The following is a 13085-nucleotide window of genomic DNA, read 5'->3' on the forward strand; positions in this document are numbered from 1 at the left end:
TGTGGAGAAACAGTTCTATTTCTTGCTCACTGATCATCTTTGATGTTGGACAGGCTAATATGTGGTGATCAGCAGCCTTATTTTTATTTTGTTCAGTCGCTAAGTTGTGTCTGACTCTCTGCAACCCCGTGGACTGCAGCACGCCAGGTATCCCTGTCCCTCACCATCAAAGTCCTCCTCCAAAAGTGAGAGAGTTCTTTTATGATGGGTGCTGAGTGGCTAGAGGTTATTAAATTTGCAGTGGAAGGAGGTATGTGGAGGTAAGTGTAAGTGTTCCTTTACCTTTTGTATTCCTTTCTCCCTCTCTGTTATAGGATCTATTTTCTCAAAGAAATTACGTTGTAAAGAAGATTTAAAAAAAGAAGCTTAGGGTCCCAGACAAGCTTGCTGACATTGCCTTGTTAATCCTTGGTGTAGCCTCTATATATATGTGTATATATATATATATATATATATACACACACACATACACACACATATTTAGAGAACAAAGTGTAAGGAGTGTAATAACACAAGTGGTAAAAGGCAAGTGGATCAATTTAAAAAATAAGTATGTACTGGATTTATTTCTACTTCATGATGATTTAAGTGAGGGTGGTTTTGTTTGTTTTTAAGCTACTGAAAAACCAACAACCCTTTATTGTTTTTGTTTTTTTTTTCAAAAATACTCAAGTATTTTCTGAATAATGAATAGGCAATTAAAGAACAAACTTTTGGAGAGCCATGTGGTTGAATGAGGAGATTTCTTTGTGGCCCTCTCCATCAGTGGTCTCAGGATTAGCCTCAGGCTTGATGGCTCACCAGTACTCAGAAAGGTACTTACATTCACAGTTGTGATGTATCACAGAGAAAAGATTCAGATCAAAATCAGCAAAGGGAAAAAGCTCAGGGGCAAAATTCAGGAGAAACAAGCTTCCAGGTGTCACCTTCCAGTGGAGTTCAACAGGGCCATGCTTGATTCTCCCAGCAATGCTGTGTGACACGTGTGAAGTGTTGCGAAACAGGGAAGCTCACCTTTGTGTCCAGGTGTTTTTTGGGGGGTCACTCACATGGCATGTAGCATCTATGTGGTCAGGAAACTAAGATTCCACATCCTGTGTGGTGTGGCCAAAAAAAAAAAAAGATATAATAGGGCCCAAGACCTAAGGCAGTCTTCTTTTAGATAGCTATTTTTAGAGTCATTTTTCTTTTAAAAGCATCTGTATTAACAATTGGCCTCCCCAGTGACTCAGTAGTCAAGAATCTGCCTGCAATGCAGGAGAGGCAGGACACGTGTGTGGGTTTGATCCCTGGGTCCGGAAGATTCCCTGGAGGAGAGGATGTCAACCCACTCCAGTATTCTTGCTTGGAGAATCCCATGGACAGAGGAGCCTGGCAGGCTACAGTCCATAGAATCACAAGGAGTCAGACGCAGCTGAGCATGCACACACTTATACCAATCAAAGAATGCATTCCAGTGTCTCCAAAGGGCTTTAAGATCTTCTCTTTTAAAGGGTGCCCATTCAGGTAGTTTTCTAAGTCAAAGTTTTCCCAAAGCGGTCACTGCAATTCCGAATGATCCAAAAGTTTACCCATTTTCCAAAAAGACACAATATCCTGATCCTCAGTGGTTATACCTATAGAAAGCAGTTTTTGAGAGAGGCAGAGTTTTTGACCAGGTGGAACCCATATTGCCTTTAGTATCCCTGCTGCTGCTGCTGCTAGGTTGCTTCAGTTGTGTCTGACTCCACCAGGCTACCCCGTCCCTGGGATTCTCCAGGCAAGAACACTGGAGTGGGTTGCCATTTCCTTCTCCAATGCATGAAAATGAAAAGTGAAAGTGAAGTTGCTTAGTCATATCCAACCCCATGAACTGTAGCCTGCCAGGCTCCTCCATCCGTGGGATTTTCCAGGCAAGAGTACTGGAGTGGGTTGTCATTGCCTTCTCAACCGTTTTAACTGTGAGGGGCCTTTTTGCAACAGCTGTTACCAACCACAGGCAATCACATTTTCTTCTCTTTTGAACAGAGTAAGAAGACTTAGCAAGAAGTATCACCAAACAAAATACAAGTATGCACAATAAAGTCAGCCAGGGCAAAGCACAAAGAGAGTGGAGCTCAGATCAAGAGAGACCCTTGAACTCGCGGATCTGAGAGAAAGCAGTGAATCAGTGGGTCTGGTGGATATTGACATCTAGTTGCTGACTGTCCTCAGAATCTTTGGGAGTTTTCCTTGGGTCTTTATTCTGATACCAGAAACTGTAAAAATCCAGGAATAGCAAAATTAAAACCACTAATCAATTGATAGTACTAAAAGTTTATTGTCCATATAAGAAAAGTTCATAAACTGGGAGCTTTCAAAGTCAAAGACTGATATAAAGCTCAGGGGCTGAAGTAACAGGATGGTTTATAAAGTGAAAATGAGGAAGTTGTTTATTCTTTCCAGTGATTGGTTATTACAACTGGGGTTTCCAGATTGGAAGAGATAGGTTAAAAGTGATTTATTGTTTTGTTGTTTTAGTCCCAAATTCGTCGTGTCCAACTCTTTTGCAACTCCATGGACTCTAGCTTATGGACTGTAGTCTGCCTGGTTCCTTCTGATTGTTCCAGGCAAGAATACTGGAGTGGGTTGCCATTGCTCTCTCCATGGGATCTTCCCCACCCAGGGAAGGAACCCATGTATCCTGCGTTGGCAGATGGGTTCTTTACCACTGAGCCACCAGGGAGGCCCTAAAAGTGATTCTCATATCATTTATAGGAAGATGACTTAAACTTTTTTTATGATTGTCATTTATGGCATTTATTGTCTTATGTGGCATTTATAAGAAATAACACGTTCATGTAATAAGAGGTTTCACTTAATGTTCACGTAATAAGATATGTTCAGTTTTGTTCACATGGCTAAAATGGTTTTGTCTGCTCAAGGAATTTTCAAGTGCGAAAATTTTGGCTTAATTGTAAGAGAAGGTAGATGGTCCCTGTTATTCCACGTTAGCCAAAACAAGAAATGCCTCAATGTCTTAAAGCATGCAAATACTTCCATTTCAGAAAGTACCACATACGATTCAGTGGCATATTTAGCAGTCATTCTTTTTCATAATTTACATTCTCTTAACCAATCTAACAATTCCATCTGGGAAAGACATTATGTGGAAAGAGTTTCTTTCCCTTTAATCAGATATACAATCCCTTGGAAGAGTCAAAGGAGACATAGAATCAACATTTCTCCCTGTTTAAAAAAAAATTAAGGAAGATAATTTAGGTGATGTAAAATGTTTTACTTAACACTTCATGACGTGGACAACTTTTTTTCTGTGAATTGCAAGATGGAGAGGAAAGTGGGAAGCTTTAACAGTTTTCTCCAGGCAAGAATATTGGAGTGGGTTGCTATTTCCTTCTCCAGGTATATTTAACAGGGTAAGGAATACAAAACAGCCAGGAGACAAATAGAAACTATCTGGTTGGCTGGGGCCATGCGGTCACGTAATTGTTTGAAGTGAGAAGGTGCGATGTTGGCTTGGCATTTGGGGAGTGGCTCAAGCCGTAGGCTGCGTGCCTTCCTGGTCACGTGATGTATTTACACACGTTGCTAAGTGTTTGGTGATGTGGACCCCGGGGCAGAAGCAGCTCCATCTTGGGCTTAAGACAGTTAGTTCAAGAACTGAAATAGAATTTGCTTATGCTGACCCTCATCCCTTCTCATCTCACCTGGTGCTTTATTGACTTGGAAAGCAAAGCTAGAGCGAGCCAGTTGAACCCTGTCTGTGTGAACGGTGGAAGGACCTGCCTCTGCTCTCTCAACGGAACATGGAAAAAGTACGTGAAATCTTAAGAATATATTTATCAGGCATGTGAATTGTAATGTTTCGGTTTGGTAAAGGAAGTAAGTGGATTAAACTGTGTTGTTCTTAAAGTAGGCTCTTGGATGGAAGACACTCTGCTTTGAACTTAGAATTGGCTTGGTTTGGTGGGTAATTCAATCTCTCTGGCTTGTGTTATTATTACAGGATTGGGTTAGTGTGTTACAGTGTAAGCCTAAGGGGTTATGTCTGTGATTGTACCCTAATGTCCTGAGTTTAGAGTTGTTTGAAGTTCATGGCTTATTTTATTAGAAAAATACCTGGGCTTTGGGAGAGAGCCAGCGGTTCTCAAGTTTCATATATTGTTATAATGGACGCGTTTTCTCCCTTGTAAATATCAGCAGCATAGATTTTATTGGTATTCAACACTTTTCAATCCAGAGAGCCCTAGATTCAGTACAGATGTCTGGTTCTTATGACTGTCACGGGAGTGTACCTAGTAACATTGCATCAGCTGGTTACCACGAGCCTTTAATGTCTCACCCCCAAAGGAAACTTAGAACTGCAGTCTGAAAGTCTCCCAGCTCCTACTGCATCTGGCTTTCCTTAAGTCCTGTGGGCTTTTCCTTCTCCTCTCGAGGGACTTTGGCACTGAAATAGCTTCCATTCCACACGAGACAGGAAAACACGTCGTTTGGATCAAAATAACGTCTTTCTTTTTTCAAGGATTATGATATATTTTTAAAATCACAAACATCTGTCAGCAGCATGAAGCCCGCATGATTTATAAAAGGCATTTCCTTAAGGGCTTTTGTGTATGATGACTTGTTACTGGTCTGACATAATTTAACCTAGGCATCTTTCTGCGTTTATTTACTTTTAAGTTTCAATATACCCTGTGAAGGCTATTTTTGGACCCACTGTGAGGAAACTACTCATATGGAATGCATTTCCCAGGAAGACCATGTGTTTTCAGTGATGAATCAAACAAAGCCTTGCCCCTTATGCTAATAGAGAAGAATGCCTCTCCTTCTGTCTCTGTTTTCTTGTCTCTCCACTCCTTGTATCCTGAGCCAGGGAGACAGCTGTTTTCTCCCGCACACGGGAGGAGAGGATGAATGCTAAACTGAGGTGTCTGGCTGTCTGTCAGAACAATAGGAAACTGCACACCTGTCGGCTCTTGGCAAGCAGGGCTGGTGAAATGACTAACTCCTAGCTCTCCTCGACAAGCACATCACTGGCTATGTATGTTTCTCTCTCTCTCAGTTCACAAAGGCTTAAATTTCTCCCTTGAGGCATGGGGGGTGGGTATTAAGCAGTTTTACTGCTGCTTCTAATCAACAGCTTCCTTTAGACAAGGTGGATTTTCTTGCAGGACGTGGTTTATGGCCCCTTCTCTCCCCCCTTTCCCACACTGGTCCCCTCGCCCTCCCTGGAGCATTGGTAACCAGGGTTCTTTCTCCCTGTGTAGTCGCTGCTTTGCGTCTGTAAGCGTTTTTTCTTGTGCAGCCTCACTTGGCTTCCTAGAGGCAATCTGAAAGCCCCTTCAGCTAATGGCTCATTTAGCAATCAATTTGTCAAATAATGTTCACAGATGTTTTTCTGATGGAGCAGCATGCAGTGCAGGTAATGACTGAGTGAGTGATCATTTATGATAGGTGACAGGATCAAGGCATTGCTTTGCTAGGCGGCGCAGGAGTTAGGGGTTACTGGTCACCTTGAGAGAGAACATACTCCTTTTTAACACATTAAACCAGCCCTGCGATTCCGTTACCACTGAATCATGGGCTTGCAGCTGAAGTATTTCCTTACATCCACAGCTGGAAGAGTTACACCAATGTGAGATCTAGAGGAATAGAAGAGTAGTGTCTCTCTCAACTTGGTGCTTCCTGGTTTTTGAGCTTTGACCATAATGCTGGGGCTCGGAACATAAAAAGAGCAGAAAAATATTACACACATAATAATATCATAGTGGTTTGCAACTGTCTTCATACCTGTGGACATTTTCCAGCCTCAAACACAATTCAGAGTCAGTCAAGAGAAACACTCATTTTACCAGAAATGTGGAAAACTTTGTAGCTATTAATGTGGAATGATCTGTCAAAGTTCTAGAATATTGGAATCCAACTACTAAAGCCAGGACAGAACTGCTGAGCTGAGCAGTCTTCAGATTCCCACAGCTGCACTAGCTATGCTTTCTTTCATGGTCCTGAATTGTTTCCATTACCCTGAAAAGGGTTATAAAACCTACAATCAATTTAGTTTCTGGGGCATTGTGTTTTGAATACCGTTTAATAGGGTGTGACAAAAACACATAATTTCTCCACATGTTCTTACGTTGCAAGCAGATCTTCCGTGGTGCTCGGCAGTGCACCAAATCATATGAACAGCACTGGAAGCTTTGGGATTAGAAATAAAGGAAGAGCAGCAGATAGCCAGAATGTTAACTGTGTGAGGAGAATTTTAAATTTACTAGTTGACCACAACGCCATCAGCAAAATCTTTATCCTCTACTTTCAACTGAGCTCGGTGCTAGCCAGAGATAAACAAATTTAATTATTTCATACATGAAAAAGAGAATCACGTTTCAGAATGCACAAGATGAGGTTGAACACAGATGGACAGAATACATTTAATAAGAACATTAATAAGGAGAGATTGGTTGAATCTGATCTGCAGCTGTGGATGTTGGAGGATAAGGATTTCTATTCCTTTTGATGAGCAGGAACTGAACTGCTCTTCCAACTCGATGCCCCAAACGTTTGTTTTTTCCCTTCGTTCTCAAATGAGCAGGCTCATTTATTTTAATGAGAGTTTTTGACTAAGGGAAGAGACCAGTGTGCGGCTCAGTCACTGCTCCTAATCCATTTAGGCACTGAGTGTCTGGATGTCTCTTTTATGGTTGTGTTGCCTTCTCACACTGCATCAGGTTGCTGAGGAACAGGATATGTTGGTGCTTGTTAAAATTGCTAAATTTACATACTCTGGAAATTGCATTATTAGGCATATATGTGATGTGGATATTTTAGGTAACTTAACAGCATACAAGAACACACATTGTTCAGCTGTAGTAGACAACCTACAGGAACAGATGAGCCAAAAAATTGTCAGAGTGTTCCTCAATGGCACCAGCCCCACACTACTCTGTTTCAGAGCAGGTATAGGTTTGCATATTTTGAGCTGCCTATGGAGATCTTTCTCCTACAGGGCAAGAAATACTCTGTTGTTCTAGCTTTACTTGACCTTTGTGTCTGGGAATCTGGGTTGGTGCAAGTTTTTAATAGCCTTAGCTGTTCAAGTTTTGCTTGGAAATTCAGCTAGGTTGTGTGAAAAGCTTTTCTAGGCAAATTGATTTACCATTTACTGAACATTATATTAGCACTTTATAGATACAATTAATTCTTCAAAAGAGGTAATATGTGTTAGATGTTGCTGTCTCATTTATAAGTGAAGAATCTGAGTGTTGAGAGATTTTTTTTTAATTGCCAGCACAAGCTGTGATATGAACTGAACTCTTATTCCAAAATTCATGCTGTCATAGGCTTTCATTAAAAATATGTTGCAAAAATTTCAAGCAATCCAAAAATGTCAAAGAGAGTTAAACTCTGTTCATGCTAATGCAAGTTTCATGAATTTTTTCGATGATTTCACCATACATATATACACCTATACTGTGGGTCTGAAATTTCATATAAATGAGATCATAATAAACTTTGTAAGTTGTTTTTGAGAAGTAATATGGATATATTTTCAGTAAATTTCTATGCCATTATTTAAAAGCCTGTGTAATATTAATGTATATATCAAGCAAATTGATATAACTGGTTCCATATTGGTGGGTATATAAGTTTCACTATTACATATAATGTTTTAATTTTTGTGCATACCTCTTCCCTTTTTCAGTTATGTTTTAGCATCTCTCTCTCTCTTTTTTTTAGAATTTCTATTTGGGTTGAAGACAATGTGCATTTAAATGTTGAGGTAGGTTATAAATATATAATTAATGAAGATCGTAGGCTCTGGAATCAGTTTGCCTGGGTCTGAATTTCAGTTCCTCTACTTAATCTTAATTTTTAAAAGCAAGAGGATAATAAATAAAAAAGAAACTACTATTTGAAGTTTGTTGTGAAAATGAAATGACATGAGTGGGTAATGTAGTGTCCAGTGTGTGAATGCATAGTATGAAGTGGTTCATTACTGATAGCTCTGTTGTTGTTATTATTACTGGATATATTTTGCAAAGCTATTTCCTAGAAAAGATTTACCCATTTATATTCCCACCAACAGTCTAAGACTGCGCATATCATCTCTTTCTTCCTTCCTGGAAAAAAAAAAAAAAACCAGAAACAAACTCTAGCAAATTGCATTCCTGGGATAAACTTTCCTAGCTCATGGTTTATTACAATGCTGAATCTAATTTGCTAATACTAAGGCTTTTTATGTCTTCATTTGTTAGGCAGTTTGGTTTTTAGTTTCTTTTCCTGGAAATGTCTGTGTTTTATTTTGGTGTCAAGCTAGTACTGGCATATTCTTGTGTGATTTTCTTAAAGATTGGTATACAACAGTGAAGCCAATTTAGGGAGTTTTCTTGTGGCAAGGTTTAAATTTAATAGATATAGAAATACATTTTCGATTACTTCAGGGTCAGTTTTGATAAGTTGCTTTTTCGAGGACTTACTCAAATTAGCACTTACTGTAATTTTTTCCTTTTAAAATATGCTGGATCTTAATTATACGTTTTTCAGTCTAGACATTGATATTTTATGTCTTTTTTTAGTTTCTTCATCAGTCTTTCTAGAGGACTATTATTTTATTAATCATTTTAAAGAATCAATTTTATCTTTGTTGATTTTTCTCTATTTCAGTGATTTCTGCTCTTTATCTTTGTTCTTCTGCTTACATTAGGCTTAATATGCTATTTTTCTATGTTAAGGTAGCATAGTATTTTAAATTTTTCTTGTTTTTAAAACTGTAGATTTTACTCAATGCTCTATTTCATTGTATCCCACAAATTGATATAATATTTTCATTATTCATTTCAAAATATATGCTAATTTCCTTTGTGATTTCTTTACTGACCCATTGGTTTAGAAATATGTTCCTTAATTTCCAAATATTTGGGACTTTTCTAGAAATTATATTGCTACTGTTACTTTCTAACTTACCTCCACTGTTGTTGATCATATTTGATAAGCTTTCTAATGATGTTTATTGGACTTGTTTTGCACAGCATATGGTTTAATCTAGTGAATCCATGGTTTGCACTTGAAAAGAATGTTGGGTATAGTGTTATATCAGTGTCAATTAAATAAATTGGTTGGTAGTGTTGTTCAGATCTCTCATATCTTCTGTACACTTGTTAAAATTTTTATTTTGGGCTGCACGTGGTCTCTGTTGCTGGGCACAGGCTTTCTTTAGCCACAGTGAGTGGGAGCTCCTGTCTAGGTGTGCACTGGCTTTGCGTTGCAGTGGCTTCTCTTGCTGCAGAGCGTGGGCTGTCGGGCATGTGGGGTCAGTAGTTGTCGCACATGGGCTTAGTTGCCTCTTGGCATGTGGGATCTTCCTGGACCATGGATTGAACCTGTGTATCCTGCATTGGCAGGTGGATTCTTAGCACCTGGACCACGAGCGAAGACCTTTAGAGCCATTTTAGAATCAGAAAAATTGAGAAACTTTCCATGAAGTACATGCCCCACATAGTAACAGCCTCCCCAGCTATGAATATTCTGCATAAAAATAGCACATCTGCTGCAAGTAATAAGCCAATAGTGGCACACCACTATCTCCCAGAGCTTAGAGTTTACATCATGGTTCATTTCTGGTGTTGTAAATTCTTTGGGCTTCTGCAAATGTATAATGCCATGTGTCCACCATTATAGTATCACGCAGAATAGTTTCACTACCTTCAAAATCCTGTATACCTATTCGTCCTTCCCCTAACTGCCAGGCCCCAGCAACCACTGAACATTCTCCTGTTGCATAGTTTGCCCTTTCCAGAATGTCATATCATTAGAATCATATAGTATGTAGCCTTTTTGAATTGCCTTTTTTTTTTTTTTAATGATACTGCTCATTTACAGCTTCCCTGTTGGTTCAGATGGTTAAGAATCTGCCTGCAGTGCAGAAGATGCAGCGTTGATCTCTGGGTTGGGAAGATGCCTTGGAGAAGGGAATGGCTGCCCACTCCAGTATTCTTGCCTGGATACTTCATTTAAGATTCTTCCAGGTGTTTTCCTGGCTTGATAGTTCATTTTTTAAAAAGAGATGAGTAATATTCTATTGTCTGGATGTACTGCAGTTTATTTATCTACCTACTTACCAAAGAGTATCTTGATCTCTTACAAGTTTAGGAAATTATAAATAAGCTGATGTAAACATTCATGGACAGGCTATGGTATGGACATAGGTTTCCACATCATTTTGCATAAATATCAAGGAGTATCGTTGCTGGGTCATATAGTATTCAGTTCAGTTCAGTTCAGTTGCTCAGTCGTGTCCAGCTCTTTGCGACCCCATGAATCACAGCACACCAGGCCTCCCTGTCCATCACCAACTCCCAGAGTTCACTCAGACTCACGTCCATCAAGTCAGTGATGCCATCCAGCCATCTCATCCTTGGTCATCCCCTTTTCCTCCTGCCCCCAATCCCTCCCAGCATCAGGGTCTTTTCCAGTGAGTCAACTCTTCATATGAGGTGGACAAAGTATTGGAGTTTCAGCTTTAGCATCATTCCTTCCAAAGAAATCCCAGGGCTGATCTCCTTCAGAATGGACTGGTTGGATCTCCTTGTAGTCCAAGGGACTCTCAAGAGTCTTCTCCAACACCACAGTTCAAAAGCATCAATTCTTCGGTGCTCAGCCTTCTTCATAGTCCAACTCTCACATCCATACATGACTACTGGAAAAACCATAGCCTTGACTAGACAGACCTTAGTCGGCAAAGTAATGTCTCTGCTTTTGAATATGCTATCTAGGTTGCTCATAACTTTTCTTCCAAGGAGTAAGTGTCTTTTAATTTCATGGCTGCAGTCACCATCTGCAGTGATTTTGGAGCCCCCCAAAATAAAGTCTGACACTGTTTCTACTGTTTCCCCATCTTTTCCCCTGGAGTGATGGGACCGGATGCCATGATCTTCGTTTTCTGAATGTTGAGCTTTAAGCCAACTTTTCCACTCTCCTCTCTTAACTTTCATCAAGAGGCTTTTTAGTTCCTCTTCACTTTCTGCCATAAGGGTGGTGTCATCTGTATAAATATGATAATATTTAGTTTTGTGAGAAACCACCAAACTGTCTTCCACACTGTCCCATTTTGCATTTCCATCAGCAATGAATGAGAATTCCTGTAGTTCCATATCCTTCCAAGCATTTGGTGGTGTCAGTGTTTTCGATTTTGGCCATTCTAATAGGCAGAAAGTGATATATCACTGTTCTTTTAATATCCATTTACCTCATGGTGTATGATGTGGAACGTCTTTTCATATTTTTATTTGTCATCTGTATGTCTTCTTTGATGAGAGATCTGTTAAAGTTTTGGTCGATTTAAAATTTTTTTTAATTGTTGAGTTTTAAGGATTCTTTGTATATTTTGAATGACAGTCCTGTATCAGTAGTGTCCTTCACAAAATACTTCCCTCTAATATATGGCTTGTCTTTTCATTCTCTTGACATTCTCTCCGATATTCTCCTGAAAGAGATTGTAGAGAATTGATATAATTTTTTCCTTAATTATTTGGTAGAATTCATCTGGGCCTCATGCTTTCTGTTTTGGAAGGTTATTATTCAGTCTCTATAACAGATATAAGCCTATTCATATTTATCCTTGTGTCCATTTCAGAAGATTGTATCTTTCAAGGAATAGGTCCATTTTATCTAGGTTATCAAATTTGTAGACACAGTTGTTCATATTCCTTTGTCTTTTAATGTCAGTGAAATCTATAGTGATGTCAGTTCTTTCATTTCTAATATTAGAATTTGTGTCATCCTCTTTTTTCTTAATTAACTTGGCTGAAGGCTTATCAATTTTATTGATCTTTTCAAAGAAACATTTTATTTCTTCTGCTTACCTTGAATTTAATTTTCTTTTCTTTTGCTAGTTTCCTAAAATAAGAGCTTTAGATTATTGATTTTAGACCTATCTTCTTTTCAAATATATGCACTCAATGCTATAAAATTTCCAGTAAGCACTACTTTTGCCACATCCCACAAATTTTGATAATTTAAAAACTTTTCATATTTAGTTTTTAAAATTTGAGATTTCATCATTGACCAGTTGTGTTATTTAGAAATTTGTTGCTTAATCTCCAGGTATTTGGGGATTTTCCTGATGTCTTTTGTTGATTTATAGTTTAATTCCATTGTGCTCTGAGAAAAGGCATAGAATAATTTATATTCTTTTAAAGTTGTGATGTGTTTTATGGCCTAGAATGTGATCTCTGTTAGTGAGTATTCCATGTGAGCTTGAGAAAAAGGCATATTATGCTGATTCTAGAAGGAGTGGTGTTATATAGATGTCAGTCATATCCAGTTGATTGATAGCCTCTTTAGGTTCAACTATGTTCTTATTAATTTTCTACCTGCTGCATCTGTCCATTTCTGAGAGAGTGATGTTTAAGTCTCCAACTATCATAGTGAGCTAATTTATTTTTCCTTGCAGGTCTGTCAGTTTTTGCCTCATATAGTTTGATGCTGTTGCCAGACACATACACATTAAGAATTATATCTTCTTAGAGAATTGACCCTTTTATCTTATGTAGTGCCCTCTTTATCCCTGGTAAGTTTCCTTACTCTGAAGTCTGCTGTGTCTGAAATTAATATAGCTATTCCTACTTTCTCTCAATTAGTATTAACATAATTGTTGTTGTTTAGTTGCTAAGTCATTCCACCAAAGAGTCGAACTCTTTTGTGACCCTATGGACTGTAGTCTGCCAGGCTCCTTTGTCCCTGGGATTTCCCAGGCAATAATACTGGAGTGGGTTGCCTTTTCCTTCTCCAGGGAATCTTCCCAACCCAGGGGGTTGAATCCCTGACTCCTGCATTGGCACACAGACTCTTTACTGCTGAGGCACCAGGGAAGCCCTATTAACATGGTGTGTATAAGTAAATATATTTTTGCCGTTGTTCCCTATCCCTTTACTTTTAACCTATATATGTGTTTTTAAACGGATTTCTTGTAGACAGCATATAATTAGGTCTTATTTTTTATCCACTCTGACAATCCCAATACAATTGTAATATCAATACAGTTAATTAGTGTTTGTACCATTGATATTTAAATGATTATGAATATTATTCCATGATGTGTGAACTGA

The 13085-nt window shown here is 38.7% G+C and overlaps 1 long non-coding RNA gene across 2 annotated transcripts in view; it reads left to right on the forward strand.

Annotated features, from left to right (window-relative positions):
- The first annotated feature begins 3248 nt into the window (after window positions 1-3248).
- The window catches only part of LOC120864696, a 146242-nt gene continuing 136405 nt past the window's right edge, over window positions 3249-13085 (forward strand). For both annotated transcript variants that reach the window (XR_005721212.1, XR_005721213.1), the window contains exons 1-2: window positions 3249-3794; window positions 7717-7759. This is a non-coding gene — a long non-coding RNA (uncharacterized LOC120864696). The remainder of the gene's footprint in view (window positions 3795-7716; window positions 7760-13085) is intronic.

The sequence above is a fragment of the Oryx dammah genome, unplaced genomic scaffold (genome assembly GCF_014754425.2).
Source record: "Oryx dammah isolate SB20612 unplaced genomic scaffold, SCBI_Odam_1.1 HiC_scaffold_5, whole genome shotgun sequence".
NCBI lineage: Eukaryota > Metazoa > Chordata > Mammalia > Artiodactyla > Bovidae > Oryx > Oryx dammah.